Below are 17,500 nucleotides of genomic sequence, written 5' to 3' on the forward strand. Positions count from 1 at the left end.
AAATAGAAGCAGGTAGGGCAGAGAACTAGAGAGCCTTGGTGACTGTTAAGATGAATACGCACACATGAGCACGCACACACACGCACACACACACACACACACACACACACACACACACACACCGGCATTCTTGCTATCAGAGCACACTCATTGACACAGGCAATGGCAGAGCGGGCGTACACACACAACAACACACATGTTACACACACACACACACACACACACACACACACACACACACACACACACACACACACACACACACACACACACACAGATTGTGCCTCGACAGCCCTCTTTTTATTGATCTTCTTCAGCATTTAAAATCTGGTCACTGCTGCCACAAAGGCTTTTATTTTAGCTGTGCTGGCAAAGCTTGCTCCTAGCTGAGCCAGAATTTTAAATATTTAACTCCGACTGTACGACACAAGAGATGGAGAAGAACATGAGAAATATAATATAGGAGAGCAATCGAGTATAGATTTGAGATGAATTAACCCAATGTAAAACATGTCATCAGTTGTACATGTTTATGTGAGCGGTGTTGTTACAAATAGGCACAGCGATACAAAATCTATGATGAACTCACCTCTTTATCATTTATTTATTTCCTTTCCATTTATAAAGAATTAGACTACAGAGAGAATTGCATTGACTTGAACTTTGTTCGGTGCTTAACTACACAACCTCACCTTGTTCACGGGGCAGCCACAGATAGCAGTCAGTGGATTAGTTGCTATTGGTCCTGGAACAAGCTGCTGTTTTTAGAATTTTAAGGTTAAAAATAGAGCCTCTGTGAGAGGAGTTCTGAACAAGTAAGCCTAATCTAATAAAAGAAGCGCTACTCTACTTTGCATTGGACCAAGGACAGTCTTTGCATTCTCATAATTTAAGCAGATGTCATAACATCGGTTCACATGCAAAAATGAGAAGGAGAAACGAACTGCACTATTTTGAGGAGCGTGTCACCTGTTTTACATGCAGGAGAGGCGCAACTAGGGAAAAATGTTTGCTTAAAGGCCTTTTTCACACAACTAGAAATAATTATCCATAAAAAGGACAGGGTACTTTTCACAGATTCTGATACACTTTTAGAGTGAATATCTACACTACACATTTACATTACCGACTAAACCATAATGCTTCAGGTGACCAGTAAAATCCGGAACGTTTAATTTGACTCCCGACAAGTGTGAAAATTCTCCCTCTCAGAGTTAAATTAACTCTCTACTATGCAGCTGTATGGCAGTGAGTGCTCCTCATTTAGGCTGTTGTTTTTCTCCTATCCAGCCATGAAAGCCTAGCCTGCTCAATGTGCCTGCATGGTGCTGTGGCATTGTCCCTCTCTCCCTCTTCTTCCCTCTCCCTCCCTCTCTCTCTCTGTTTCTCTGTCTGAACGATGACTCTGAGAGACAGCTGTAACGTGAGACGCCTCTCGATCCTGGCAGGGGCTCGGGAAACGAGTGAGAAAGGAGGTAGAGGCCTTTATCTGAGGCTGAAGGGGAGGGGGGCACTGACCTGCCCCAACTCCCCCCTCCCGTCTTTTTTTCTCCTCCTCTCCATTACTTTATGGAGCAGGGAAGGTCTGGTGGTACATCACACACCGCCCCCCCCACCCCCCCATCACCACCGTCAGAAGCCAGACCGCACTCTTGATAAAAGTCCCATGTGAAAACATGGTGCCTCGTTGTGGAAACCTGATGAAGTGGGAGTATTCGTTTCTGTGTTGAGGCTTGTCAGCACGCGACGCTATAATTTCTTGTCTTGATATATAAGAATAGCACTTTCAGACTCAGAGTTTGTTTATTAATGTTTCACTTCCATCCTCTTGGTGGGATGGATGGGATGTGTGCGGTTTCGTTATGTGTGGTGTGTGTGATAATCACTCAGTGAGTGTGTGTGTGTGTGTGTGTGACTGTATGTGCGTGTGACTGTGTGTGTGTGTGTGTGTGTGTGTGTGTGTGTGTGTGTGTGTGTGTGTGTGTGTGTATGTGTGCATGCGTGTGTGTGTGTGTGTGTGTGTGTGTGTGTGTGTGTGTGCCTGTGAGCGTATTTGAGTTTATGAAAGTGTGCATGCACGTCTCTGTAAACACATTTGTGTGTTATCTGTGATGGGCATGTGTGTGTGTGTGTGTGTGTGTGTGTGTGTGTGTGTGTGTGTGTGTGTGTGTGTGTGTGTGTGTGTGTGTGTGTGTGTGTGTCTCTCTGTGTGTGTGTGAGAGAGAGTTTGCATGTAGATGGAAACATCCACACATCCCCTGGCCTCCAGGCTATGGCTGCTAAATCCTCTGTGAGAGCTCCCGTGTGTAATCCAAACATTTAGAGCTAATTTAAGCATGCAGGCAGGAAACAGCATCCTTTAGGAAACAACAGCTCTCTCTCTCTCTCTCTCTCTCTCTCTCTCTCTCTCTTCATTCTTCACTGTGTGTGTGTGTGTGTGTGTGTGTGTGTGTGTGTGTGTGTGTGTGTGTGTGTGTGTGTGTGTTTGCGCGCGTGCTCGCATTTCTGTCGTCACTGGAGGGAAAATGAAAGCACTCAATCACTCACCTGTCAGAGTACTTTAGATTCTGCCCCCCAACACACAACCATTCGCGCTCCCAAACACAGACAAACACATGCAATTGCACACATTTGTGCATGCGCACACACACACACACACACACACACACACACACACACACACACACACACACACACACACACACGCCCTGAGGATTTGACAGGAGCGGCTCTCTATTGACTCCCTGATGGAGAAGACAGCAGATCCATTTAATAGAAGCAGCAGAACACAAACACAGAAACCAAACAGGACACAACATGTGCACTCTGCTCACCTCCACTGTAACCATATCCTTTCACACAACAGACATGACAGTCACGTTAGAATAGGGTCTGTTATTGGCAAATGGTCTACATTTCTATAGCAACCTTTATCCAAAGCGCTTCACCCTGTGTGTGTGCCTTACATTCAAGCCATTCACAAACTGACAGCCACCACCGTGCTCATCGGGAGCAGTTCGGGAGTTCAGTGTCTTACTCAAGGACACTTGAATACAGGAGGAACCAGGGATTGTACCTTTCAGTTCGCAGATGGCCGCTCTACTTTACCTCCCACTGTCGCCCCATATCGTAATCGTGTGTTGAATTTAGGTTGGCAATCATGGTCTTCTTGCCACTGTGAAAATATCAGATGTACAAGTTCACGACCCAACTCATTGTGGGCTTGTAGATTGGCTATCTTCGCCAAATATTCGCCTATTTGTACTGAATGTTCACGGTTCACCTATGGCAGGGCTTGACATTAATAGCCTGGGTTCCAGCCTGATTCGCTGCGTTCCGCGGATCTGAAAATGTCACTGCGCTACTCAGTCTGGACAGAGCCTGTTTGACTCGCATTTCATAACGTCACCTGTTACGTAGTCACGTTGTTGCTGACACGTCATCAGCCAGTGCTTCTCACTGTTGTGCCGTTCAAGACTTGAGAGTAAAAACCTACTGTAAAAAGTAAACGATTCGCCCAGGCGGTGGCGTAACCGTCTGGGCACCCGTCATCCCCCCATCTCTCTCCCGTTTCCTGTCAGCCTACTGTCTGTCCCTTCAAAAACCAATAAAAGGCGTAAGCCGCAAAAAATATCTTAAAAAAAAAAAAAAAGGTTAACGATTCAGTAGTACACTGTCAGATTAGTAGTAGTACAAAAACATGGGGTGAGTTTAGTGAATGATAAGGGGACGTTGCAGGACAACAGCAGTAGCTGCACAGTGCGCATTGATACAACGTCAAACTGGTGTTTTTTCCTCAACCTGCGCCCCACAGACCAATCAGAAGCCACGGTTCCATTTCAACCTTCATAATGTCCAGCCTACCTGTGGAGAATAGGAGACTCTCCAGACTGAGTAACTCAGTGGCATTTTCAGATCCGCGGAACGCAGAGAATCAGGCTGTAACTTAGGCTATGACATTAAGGCTTGTCCTGTTGTCCGGAACAAGTGCATTAAATCTTTACTTGTCCATCGGACAAGTGGTTTCACTTTTTCTGTGATGCTCCTAGCAGCCAACAATATTGTCTGGAATTATTGTCTGGCTTTCCTAATAATATCCTCTCCAATATTGTAAAAAAAAAAAAAAGTCTGTGAACACATACATTCTAAATACAGTTCTGCCGTGTGTTAATTTAAATATCGCCAACATCGGGAACATCGATGTTTGGGAAGCACAAATGTATGGGGCACACAATTGATCACACCACCACCTATTTTGTGTGCCCAATAGATTTGTGCTTCCTAAAGGAAGTTTTGATGTTCAGTCCTTCACTCTGCAGGCCCCTGACCACCGGAGAGAATGATGTCTACGTGCAGCTTGTGGAAAAGTGGACATATTTTCTGCCATAACTTTCAAATGAATATGAAACTAGTCCTCAAAACGACTCCTGGCAAGTCGGAGTAGGAGTTAATTATTTGGTGCATGAGTGGCTGCACGTGCAGTGCTACAAGTTTAAATGCCGACAAGGTCCGTCTGCTAACCGTGAGCGGATAAGACCGATTGTGTGTGCTCGTGCTCCGGACAAGTGACTTATGGGCCCGGACAAGTGTGCCTCAAAAAGTTAATGTCAAGCTATATGGCATGCCCAGGATGGGGACGCTAGCCTTCTTCATGTGGTTAAATGAACAGAACACTCCAGATCTTTTACTGTGCACTCCACAGCAGGATGTTCTTTTTCGGCAGAGGCAGGCTGTCATATTACAAGTCCAGTCCGTGTTAGGCGTGTTCAGCTGGCCTTGGCCCCAGCCCTCCCTAGTCACTTGTATGTACTAAGAGGCCAGTTAGCCAGGATGCTGGCAGGGGGCTGCGGGGGAAAGAGGTGTGACAGCTGCATCAATGGTGGCTCCTCTGACCTTCAAACATCATCTGGATGGATCATCGAGGTTGTAACGATGACACACCCGACCAGAATGACGTGTGTACTAGGCCTGCATGTGCTGCTTGTTTCCTATCTGTGGATGGGATGATCTGTGAGTTTACTTGACCGACGATAGGGCCAGTGAGCAGTTATCCTGCACGTCTCAGTGATGTATATGTTTTGCTAGTATCTAATATCTAATAATACAGTATACAGTATACAGTGTACACTGTACACACACACACACACACCCACACCCACACACACACACACACACACACACACACACACACACACACACACACACCCACACACACACACACACACACACACACACACACACACACACACACACACACACACACACACACACGTGAATGTGTGCACACAGTCACAGACAGCAGAGCATGGTATTTCAAAGGGTTCCTCACACACAGTGGATTGCACTAATGTCCCAAGCTCCTCGCCAGTCTCAAAGCGCTTTACTGTGTGTGGTGTAACCCATTCCCTTGAGATGGGACATTGCTCCATCAAGTCACGGAAGAAACCATTTAGTGGAATCTGACAAACACTCATGCACGCACGCACGCACGCACGCTCGCACACACACACACACACACACACACACACACACACACACACACACACACACACACACACACACACACACACACACACACACACACATTTGAGAAAATGCTGGTGAGGATTTGAATTGCACTTAGACAAATGTTCCACAGACAGGTTCTTTATATCCTCATCCCCAACACACCGTCCACCCCCCTCACCCCATTCGCTTCTTTGCCCTGAATACACGTACACACACAGAGGTACTCGCGCACAGATTCCATTTTGTCAGCTTTCAGCTCCAGATCATGTAACGATAAAAGATGCTGCCCTGCAGTTAAACACTGCCAGTAAATCATAGAGCAAAGAAAAGCTGGGAGAAGCACTTATTTTTAAGCAGAACGCAAGACCGCACTGGTGGTGGTGGTGGTGGTGGTGGTGGGGGGGGGGGGGGGCTGTACTGTGAGAGATAGGGTATAGCAGAGAGAGAGAGAGAGGGGGAGAGAGAGAGGGAAAAAAAGAGAGCGTCTTTGTGTGCTGTGTACTGGCATTGTGCATGATGAAGAGATGAATCACTGCTATTTAGGGATTGGTTTCCTGCAACTGATTGTGTGACGACTCAATGGCGGACAGACTGTCAAGACTTGCCTGTTTTTGTTCTGGGGGCTTCAGGAAAATGTCTGCAGCCAAGTCTCACAAGTGTACTCCCACAAGGCCCTGCCGCGCCACAGAGCACAGGGATGAACACAACACCTCACTGGGCTGGAGCTGCTCTGCTCTCTGCTCTCACCTCATAACAAAGTGGATCCTTACTGGGGTCCAATCTCAATATCAACTAACTTTCTTTCTTTCTTTCTTTTCAAGGTACCTTTTCAAGGTACCTCTGGCAGCTTCATGGTGTGTGTGCTAATTGTGGTAGTCAACCAGGGTGTTTCAGAACTGGACAACCTTAAATTGTTGGACACGCTCCTCACTCAAACACGCTCTTGTTTTTTTCTTCTTTGTTTTTTCTTTTTTAATTGCAAAACTAGACGATCTACAAGCTCCACAACAACGTTGTACGATAATAGCAGTGGTTCATTCCTTTGTAAAGTGCTTTAGTCGGAATTCATGTTTACAAAGTAACAGAACAGAAGATGACTATTATGGGAAACAGAATAGAGCTTGTCACTCAAAATATGCAGGAATGCTATTATATTTACTTTTGAGTTACTCCCCTCAAATCAGAACATCCTTTCTTGTATTCAGAAATCAGATGAGGCTCCCAAGCCATCTCACTCACTGTAGGCACCAACCATCACCCATCTTTAATCACAACATGGATTACTAACCATGGTTCATGTGAGTGATCAATTTCACACAGGATGTGTAATACCTCATCTATGAACGGCACGTTTAGAGAAGAGACTATCATTCCGCTGGATTACAAACAGATTGTGTTAGTGTACAAATGTAGGCTAAGTGTAATTCTCTCATTTTTCATTCAATTGGCTCTTAATGTTTTCATTAATCATATTTTGATGACATCAGATATGAATTATAGGCTAAATTAGCAACGTAAGTAGCCCTTAGCCTGAAAATGTACGTACACAATCCTTCATTGAAGTGGAACTGTTCAATAAGGATATGTAGGCTGCGGCTGTCAAGGTAAAAAGAAATAGCCGCCCTAGATAAATAACAATTAAAAACAGATCTTGACTCTCTTTTCCTCCCATAAGATACCGGTATAAGCTTCCACAGCCTATTAGTAGACTCATGCTGAAAAGTAATTAAATAAACCCTTCATTTTTTATTATTTATTATTTTAAGATTTGTTTTTGGCTTTTTGCCTTTATTGATAGGGAACAGTATAGACAGATAGGAAAGGGGGAAAGATGGAACGATTAATTGCATGCCCTTTGACCTCCAAACCTCCCACACACCCCTAAAAAACCAAAGAAAAAAGAACATAGGCTACTAGGTGTGTTGCATGAAACGCTGTGAGGACATTGTTGAACTTAAGCCATAGCAACATAAGCTGGTAGGTTACAAATATCAAACCAGTTCCACACATTAAGAACCTCTTGCACCATGACGATTACCATCATTTTCAGCAGTTAGCTGGAGAGAAATGACCTTTTCATAGTAATCATAGAAATAGGAATCATAATATAATGTATTCTTGGTTACTAAGAAGAAGATGACTACTATTCCTTGTAAGCTACTGCTGTCCTGTACAGATTGGATATGCACAAAGTATATACTGTATATGTTAGTGTTAGAATCACAGCTACAGTATATATGGGAAATGATGTAACAAGATCACAATAAGACAAGGTTAATATATGGCCTTACTCTCAGTCAGGTAAATGATAGCGGACAGCGTTTGCCTTCTTATCCAGTGTAATTCACCCGTCTCTTTGCTGGAAAATGATTTTCTGTGTCGAAGCCGTATGAGCAAAGATCCTTTAATCATCCACTAATAACAAGCCTTTATGAAAACGCTGAAGTCGATGAATTCACCCTACTCTGGCTCTCTGTTACATTAACGCTATGAGTAATCAGTGCCTTGGTGTGTGTGGTCTGTCTGTCTGTCTGTCTGTCTGTCTGTCTGTCTGTCTGTCTGTCTGTCTGTCTGTCTGTCTGTCTGTCTGTCTGTCTGTCTGTCTGTCTGTCTGTCTGTCTGTCTGTCTGTCTGTCTATGTGCGTGCGTGTGCTTCTGCTATACTATAGCAGCTATAGTATAGACCACTATGGTTTGATCAGGGTCATTATCATGAACACTGTTGGTGTGGATGACATCTGTCTGTGCTTGGTGCTAAATTGAGCTGTAATGGCTGATATACTTTGCACTACATGCTTTACACTTAAAGGATCATACTACTACCAGTGTGACGCCCTGAGGGCGAGAAGTGACCTCACCCTAAAGGGTGAGGTCGCGGAAACAACAGAGCTTCTTAATATGGCACAATTGAGAAGCAGGAGTTAAACTATTAATCTGGTGTCAGTGAGGTCAGTAGACAGTAGAGTAGAGTTGCTGCCCGGCTCCATATATGCAGATCTAGTTTGTCAAACCATGTATGGTCTATCCAGGGTTTGATGAGGTCAGTCTCGTGACCTTCATATATGGAGATCCAGGTGATGATAGTCAGCTCCACATATAGACATCCATGTGTTACACGTTACAGTGTTTACAGTGTCACTCGCATCGCGGCAACCACACTGGTTATCATGAGACTGTCAAAAATATGGCCATATATTGACATTCCCATATATGGGCTTAATATTGATGACTCAGACATCAGGGATCTCCATATATTGGCATAACAGGGAGTGCATCATCTGGGAATGCCTATATATTTTGAGGGGCCCTATATACAGGTTTAATGTTTGTCTTTAGTTTGTTTTGTAAACGCCATTGACAATGAAGGGAAGTTTTTTGCCTAATGTGCCTCATTACGTCATATTGTCTCTTTATTGTTAATGGCGTTTAATGTTTGTGTTTGCACCGTTTGTTTTACATCACCATTACATCACCTAATCAACATGAATTAGACTTTAATATATTAGCGCCTCTCACTTCACAACGGGTGTGATTTTTATAATTGACGACGTTAATTGATGTTTTCACATATATGGATTTATATATGTGTAATTGACTGGATTGACGAACACGCTATATATGGCCAGGGTTCATGGCCATAATAGTGTGTCTTGAGTGTACAGGGTTTGATGTCAGATCGACATATGCAGACAGCCATATATGTGTCACAAGGCGTCGTGATCTTTATATATGGAGACGGCCATATATGGAGCGTGTCATGAGGTGTGATGTCATGAGGCGTGATGGACTGACAACCATATATGGAGGCGTGACCGACCGACCGATTGACGGACGGGTTTTGCAGGTTTTAATAGTAATCTGCGACCTGTGGTCGCAACAATCAACACACATGTCATGTCTCTTACCAGCTTTGACCCATTATTTTATGTAAACATACATAGACTGTTTTCCCGTCTTCGCTTTTAGATTACATTTTTGAGGGGCGCTGCACCTCCTATATTCAGCTAATAGTGTAGATGTCCGTCCTACACAAACATTACATTTCCTATTGACAATGAATGGAGACTTTTACGCCATAGTGTCTGAGCAAATCGGCATAGCTAGTGTCTAGTTTACATCATCATGATGATGTCACTTCACACGGGTGTGATTTTTATTTACCAGAGATGCAAACTTGGCAGTTGGAGATGAGAATTTGTTCACCTCATAGAGAGAGAGAGAGAGAGAGAGAGAGAGAGAGAGAGAGAAAGAGAATCTTCAGCAATTGTGTGCCTGTCTCAGAATTCTCAACAGTCTCATCATATTTGGCAATATGACAATTCAACGATTGGTCTTGGTCTTCAATTACATGCTAGGTGCTACACAGTCAAACACACAGCCATGCACACACATGCACACTGCTGCTCAACAGCCTCCTCTGCTCTGACTCCCTTGCAGTGCTCTACTTCTCTCTGTTCCTCTCCTCCTCACTTGGGAATAGTTTGCGCGTCACAGTGTTGCTTATGACAAGAATGATTTGGATTGAAAACAAAAATGTTCGTTTCACATTGAATGATTAGTGATTTTCCATGAGCATCTGTTTTAAAACAATTACAATTACCAGTTTTCCTAATTAGGATTTAATTCACTCAAGCATAATTTACATTATCGAAAGTTCAAAGATTTCTGTCAAATAAGGTAAACAGACAAGGTCATTATGTCATCATGCGTATTGCGTAGTCACTAGTCACAAGCCCATTCTGAACCAGAAAAACCCTGGTAGTGGTAATGGCAAAGAAAATTTGCCATTTGAAAAAAATAATCATGGCCTAGGTTCTCTTACCTGTTTGCATCCCTGATTTACATTTTCTCCATACATTTCCAAACAATACCATTGTGGTGTTTATAAGTCACATACAAATTTTATCCATAAATCAATCCTTTCACCAGGGACTATTTTCAGATAGACGTTCCAAATCAGTTCATAATGCAACAATGTTTAGCTTCGCCAGACTGAGAGGCAGAGATGGTGTTTTCACCCTTGTCCATGTGTGTGTCTGTGTTAATCCCTAACCACACCAGTGTATGCAACTCCTTGCAACAAAACCAACCACACCAATGCAACTCCTTGCAACATGCCATTGGGAATAATGGTTGCAAGGAGTTGCATGTTGCATGGCCACCCTCTGGTGTGGTTAGGGCTTTAGGTTGCATTTTGCGGTGCTACAGTCCTGAAAATTGAATGCCTCCCTCCAATGTCCTTTAAAGACAGAACTATGTAACCCAGCCAACATGGCAACCCGCAAATGGCAACCCATGTCAACTGTCAATCAAGGCAGTATAAAAGTGACATCAGGTCCTACTCTCCCCCCTCCCACTTCCACCTATGCAAGATGGCCGAAATGTTTGACAGCAGCATGGCAGGAGCAGCAGGTTCACTGTGACAATCTTTGGATACTCTTCGGTGAGTCATATAGGCTTGGTGTCATTAACTTTAACTTGGATCAACTGGTTAACTGTTTGTTTATTAGTTATGTTTGAACTTTTTGTTTAATAATTAATATTGGTGTATTCTATTATAATATATATATGTCATGTTATATAATTATATATATTATAAAACACCTTGAATTTTGATTTATTATGATATATATATATATATATATATATCATGTTATATAATTATATATATTATAAAATACTTTGAATTTTATTTTCTAAAAACATGCATGTAAAGATATAGACTTATTAGATAAATGATTAAGGATTCGATACTGATCACATCGAACTCTTTACTCATTTTATAGTTATTTAAAGTTGTACAACAATGACTTTTCTGAACAAAAGACTGGCCTTGCAGGTCAGGTTTTTTGTGTCCTTAAAAGGAAACCCATTTGGATGGTTCTGGTACCTGGACCTGGCGAGCCGACCCGGACCTCGACCCCCCCTCCCTCCACAAATGTGGTAACCCAGTTCATAAATCAATGAGCAGGTGACTGGGGAGGTGTGCTGACTCTTAAAATGGAAACCGGACATGGACCATGTTCTGTTGGTTCTGATGAGAGATCCCAGCGATCCTGTCACACCAAAGTGGACACTGAACAGGCTGGACAGCAGTCCTCACGCAACCAAACATGAATCAAATGTGCTTTGATATATTGTATCTTAAACATCCCAGTCACTAACACGTTTGTCGAGATTGTTTTAATTGATGGACTGATCAAAAGAACTGCTGCAGGCTTGATCTAATCAAAAGTGAAATATTAGTGAAGGAGAACTACAACTGCACATCCCAAGAGTTTTACACCTCTAGTCCACTAAAAGAGAATGCTGTCCATTCCAACAAGAATACAAGGTCAAAGTACTGAATCTACTAAGAACACATTTACATGCTTGTTTTAAAACCAAACGTTTCAAAATGTAACAATGTAGTAGGTGCTAATAGTAGGCGCTCCGTAGCCTCACTTTAGTCTTTCTTTTCCTGCTTAATATGCAGTATATTTCATACTGTCATACAGGTTAATAACTCCACTCCAAAGCACTTATAATAAACGAAAAAACCTCTGGTAAATGGCAATTAATTCATAGTGCCACAGAACACGTCAGTGTTCTGAAACTAAGCCATATCCCATCCACCAGGGCTTGTGTTGTTGGTCAAGTCACTGACTGAAGCAGTGCACCCTAACAGCCAGCACTGGAACCAATGCTTTTAATACATGAGGTATGGAGGTTTTACCCTTTCTTGCAATAGGTGGTGTTTATGAATGGTCACTAAAGAGATTTCAGAGGTGTTTGTACCTACTTGAAGTTGGTACAGCCAACGGCCCGGTTTCCCAAATGCATATGGTGTAAGACTTGTAGTGCTGCACATGCTCAGATGCTCCTCTAGGCCACACACAGAAGCCTGTGAACATAGACATTCCGTGCATAGATGTGCCACGCAATGGTAGGCCTCAGGCCTGGTATGGTAGACCTCAGACCTCAGGCCTGAGGCCTGGTATGTTAGGCCTCAGGCCTAACATATAGGAAGGCCTCAGGCTCTGCAGGTACATTTTCAGACCATACTGAAATGAATGGAATTTCCTTGAAAATGTACACTGTGAGTCGTAGTCACTAGTCAGTGCCCTAAACATTGCCAGCACCGGTGTGGGCCTTTAAGTCTGATTTGTAAAGCGATGCCAAGACAAGAATGTTCTTGGTTTATTTGGCTGTCAATTGTTTTAAATTGCTAAAGAAAAATAAGGAAAATGTATTCTGCTTGTTTGTTCACAGAATCCCCCAAAAACTATTTTAAAATCATGGGGAGAAAAAAAAGTCAAGCATTTTTTAAGAGCCAACCGTGTCTCTCTGCTGACAAGGCATCCGCCAGCGTTCATTCTGTTGCCGTTGACCAGATGGACATGTTTACTGTCAACAGAACCTTGTTAGCTGGCTCCCCGCACATGTGCTATAACACTCCGTGTTGGTTTAGACAAAATGTGTGCCTGTTTGTGTGTGTGTGTGCGTGCACGTGCACGTGCTCATGCGTGCGTGTGTGTGTGTGTGTGTGTGTGTGGGGGGGGGGGGGGGTGTTTCTCTTAACATGTGCCCATGTGTTTGTGAATGTGTGTGGGTGTCCATGTGTCTCTGGCTCGCTGTGTAGGCCTATATGGTGTGTGTGTGCGTGTGGCTGTGCTTCGTTTCCATGCAACATCGTTAGCGGTGTTCCAGTCTGTAGTGAGAGGAAATAGTGGCATGATAGTCGCTGTGTCGCATGTCATATAAGCCATGGCTGTGGTGTGCTGCTCAGCTCAGATGTGTGGCTTTGAGGAGACAAGAGGACCTCACAGACAATGTATGAGAGTTGGGCGTGAGAACGCTGCCGAGGCTTGGTTCTCTGCAAGAACTGTCTTGTGTGTTTGGGGAAAATATCCTCACACCAAAAAGCTCCAGTGTCTGGATCTATTTCGAACAAACAGGTTTTTCAAGAAAGGGCCCAGGGAGAAAGATGTGTGTGTGTGTGTGTGTGTGTGTGTGTGTGCGTGTGCGTGTGTGCGCGCGCGCGCTTGAGCGTGAGCGCTTATGTGCGTGCTCGGCCGCAGCTGTGTTTCCGACGTCACACTGGTTTTTGTTTGATGTGTCAGTTGACCATAAATGAGCGCTGAGACTGTTGCTTTGATATCAGGGTAGTTTTGGGGCTTCGTCCCCTCAGGGCCCCAAACAGGGACACATTCATCACCGTTGCTATTATGCATAAATGCAACCATGTTCTGATCACGTCACTCCATAGCTGCCTGGAAAGCTCAATTTATATTCTCATGGCAAAGTATGTGTATGCGTAGTATGTGATGAATAAAATGACAATGCATTTAATGTTTTTTGCCTTTTCTTTGTTTTTCAGGGCTTACAGCAGTTATGTCAAAGAGCTGAAGACGTCTTTCAACAGTGAGTACCGCTTGTTCTAAGAATTTGAAAGCATTCATGTATCTGTGCTCGAAAACACACGCTCCTTTTAAGTTTTCATCGTATGGCATAAAACTTGCAGAATCCTTGAATTCCGGGGCCTAATTTGATTTTCATTTGTTCATTTGTTCAGCACAAGAGGGATTTCTCCCCCTGCTCTCCTCCAATTACATTTAACAAGAACCCCTTGAAAAGCAGTTGTTTTGATTACATTACAAATTTGGGGTTTCATTCAGTGAATCGAGCAATTAATTACATTTCTGGAATTCTAATCGGAATATTTGTCTGAAGCCAACGTGCCTAATAAACATTATTATATAACCGTGGATGTAAATGGTTGTTAACTGTGCCCTACAACAGTGCTAACGGGTTAGTCCTTGTTTATGTGCGTGTTTGCAGCTTTGATCGCTCTCACTCTCCTCCTCTCCTATGTTTCGGTCTCTCTCCCTTCCTGTCTCCCTCCTTCCCTTTTTTTCTCTCTCTCTCTGTCTCTCTCTGTCTCCATGTGAGTACTCAGTTTTGTCAGGGGTGCGGCTGCGTCCTGAAGGCTTCACCCACACACACACACACACAGACACACGCACGCACGCACACACACACACACACACACACACACACACACACACAGACACGCACGCACGCACACGCACACACACACACACACACACACACACACACCAAGGTGGCAGCTTGTTGTTCCACAATAAGACAATGACTTGCACTTTTCTTCCTCCCTGGTCTCTGTACCCTTGGGGCTGTGACTTTGTGTCACTGGATCTAGTACTGGGATCCTTTCATAAGCAGGTTTCTAGAGTCTCTTTGGCACTCAGGGAAAATATTCCCCCTCGGTTGTTGAGTATTGTTGACTTACTGATTTGATCTGCGCCAGTCATCTCTTTACCAATGCAGTGCACAGTAAAATGTAAATAGTGTTCATTTAAACCTGAGTGCGTACAAATGGAACCCAATGGACCCGTAACGATCAAAATTGGCTACATTTTGTGTGTGAACGGGGGAAATGCTATTATGCTTCACTGTGGCGGGGCTATAGGATGTATCCTTGTGTCATTGTTGAACTGATGATCCCTTTCTTTGGGAATCAGTTTTCTTGTTACTGTGAACGACGCTGCAGCGAACAACGCCGTCCACATCGCTGGCTGTTCCCGACATGTGTCCGCCTGGCTCTTCCTGCAGCCGATATAGAGAACAAGCGGAACACAAGCAAACATGGAACTCGTCCAAACAGCTATGGTGTAATTAGCCGACATTTGTTGCTCTGAAGACGAGAGAAGGAGAAGGGAGAGAGAGCTGCTCAACTCAAATACCCAAAGGGATATGCAAATGCTGAGAGAGAGAGAGAGAGAGAGAGAGAGAGAGAGAGGGGGGAGTATAATAGTACATAGACATAATTATATTGTGTGCGCAAACGTGTTGTGTGTGTGCGTTCAAGGTTGTTTATATGTGTGTTATAAACCCAATGAACCTTTTTGCGATAATTCCTCTCTCATCTGATTTGCCACTATACTAGAAGACATGAACCATTGATTCCCAGAAAATACTTTATAAATAATGAAGTCATTAGGCTAAAGGGGACAAACAAGGACATTTTCTCTCCCCCGTAACATTCATTAGCTATTTCACTTAGCGTGCCTTTTAAGAGACATGCTAAATAAGTATTACAGCGATCATACATGCATTAGTTATGATATGAACATATAGCACTGGCCCCACATGTGCGCCAATGGCACTCTCTGCTGCTACAGAATGGTGTGTGTGTTTGCCGATCTACAAGCTGACTAATGCGTCACAATGTGGCGTGTTGTGAGCTTGTACATCTGCTCTCTTTTTTCTGCACGCATGCATCAAGCCTTTGAATCAGGCTTTTGTGTTTGTAGTGTGCAATGTGTGTGCACGTGGGCGCACACACATTGCACATGCATGTATGTACATCACAGGGAGTGCTGCCTGTAACGCATGCGGGCTATAGCTGTACTTAAGCCAAGGTGCTGCGTGAGGAAGGATGCAGCAGTGCTTTGCACAGCTCCCATCTGTTTGATCCAGGCTTGAAATGCAATGCCTTTTAATGACAAAATACTGAGTGACTGGATGGTGGTGTGCAGGGGAGGAAGCTGTGTGTGTGTGTGTGTGTGTGTGTGTGTGTGTGTGTGTACAAGGGAGAGACAGAGAGAGAGAGGAGGCATAAAAGGGAGAGGGGGAAGGAGAGAGAAAAACATCTCGAAGGTCAGGAGCAGCGGGCGGCCGTAGGGGAGAGACACGTGAGACGGAGATAGTCTTGCGTCAGCCCCACAGCAGTCATCTGTGTGTGTGTGTGTGTGTGTGTGTGTGTGTGTGTGTGTGTGTGTGTGTGTGTACACTCCTGTGGGGCCAGCATTTCCATCCCTCTCCCACTGTGTGTTACAGCAGGGCAGCATGCAAGTGTTTCTATTCCGAGTGCCTAGATGTGCTAGATAGATGGATGTGATACGTAGATATATTGATAGACAGACCGACAGATAGATAGATAGATAGATAGATAGATAGATAGAGTAAACGGCAAAAAAAATCAGTTTTAGCTGAACACTCAACCACAGCATTTGGCATTAATTGAACAGGGGTCTATACTCACTCACCGAGCTACATGTAATATTTTACAAGACTCCTGTCATGGTGGAGGGGGAAATTACACCCTGTAGCTGTAGGGGGAGGAATCTGTGTCTGGGGCGCCTGTTGAAAAAGCTGAACAGGGTTTCCATCAATCCAAGTACTATCATCTTTCAGTTTGTGTTCACAAGCCTTTTTTCTTTTCTTTTTTTGTTTCTCACATGCAGCCTCTTTCCCAGTGCCCTTTAGACCGTCTCCTTTTTTAAAAGGAGAAGTGTTAAGAGAGATTGTGACTAAACATTTAGTACTTTGCACTTGCCTGGGAGCTAAGATTGTTCGAAAGAGATTGTCCTCGGGGTAGAAGCAGCACAGACATGTTTCTCTCTCTCTCTCTCTCTCTCTTTAGCTCACTATCTCCTTTTTTTTGCCTGCCATTGTTTTTTCCCTTTCTTCTTCAATCATTTTGTATTCTCATGAACAACCACATACTGTATACATGCCAGTTCTGCAGTCTTTTGCACTGACTTGCATTTAATTTCATCCCCATTCCTTAACCTTAAACGTAACCAATCTAGCCCCAACCTGTACCCCAATCATAACTCTTAACCCCAACAGATACAGGCGTACAGATACAACACTCACTAACCATCTGAAACTGCAGAAATCAAATTGATTTGGCTCCTATGTCAGGAACACACATGTGGACGCACGCACGCAGGCACGCACGCACACTCAGACACATGCGTGCATAACCTAACACAACCAAGGCCATTCCAAACATTATTCTCCTGCGTCCTTTGACCTGTATGGTATCAACAATATTCAGCCCACGCTAGCCAGGGTCTGATTCAGCCCTAGTACAAACTCCCCCCCCCCCCCCCCCCCCCCCCCCCCCCCTACTTGTCTCTGTGAGGGCAGTACACAGAGACAAACTGCCCCCCCCCTCTCCTTGTCTCTGTGAGGGGGCAGT

General features: G+C 44.0%; 1 protein-coding gene across 10 annotated transcripts in view; it reads left to right on the plus strand.

Moving 5' to 3' along the window:
• LOC308318627 (bromodomain adjacent to zinc finger domain protein 2B-like) overlaps nucleotides 1-17,500 on the plus strand; it is an 89,479-nt gene that overhangs the window by 5,578 nt on the left and 66,401 nt on the right. For all 10 annotated transcript variants that reach the window (XM_080768243.1, XM_080768248.1, XM_080768245.1 and 7 more), the window contains exon 2: nucleotides 13,868-13,911. The gene's annotated coding sequence lies outside the window, so the exon portion shown is untranslated. The remainder of the gene's footprint in view (nucleotides 1-13,867; nucleotides 13,912-17,500) is intronic.

Source organism: Protomyctophum bolini, assembly GCF_963924005.1.
Source record: "Protomyctophum bolini genome assembly, chromosome: 1".
In the NCBI taxonomy this organism is placed as follows: domain Eukaryota; kingdom Metazoa; phylum Chordata; class Actinopteri; order Myctophiformes; family Myctophidae; genus Protomyctophum; species Protomyctophum bolini.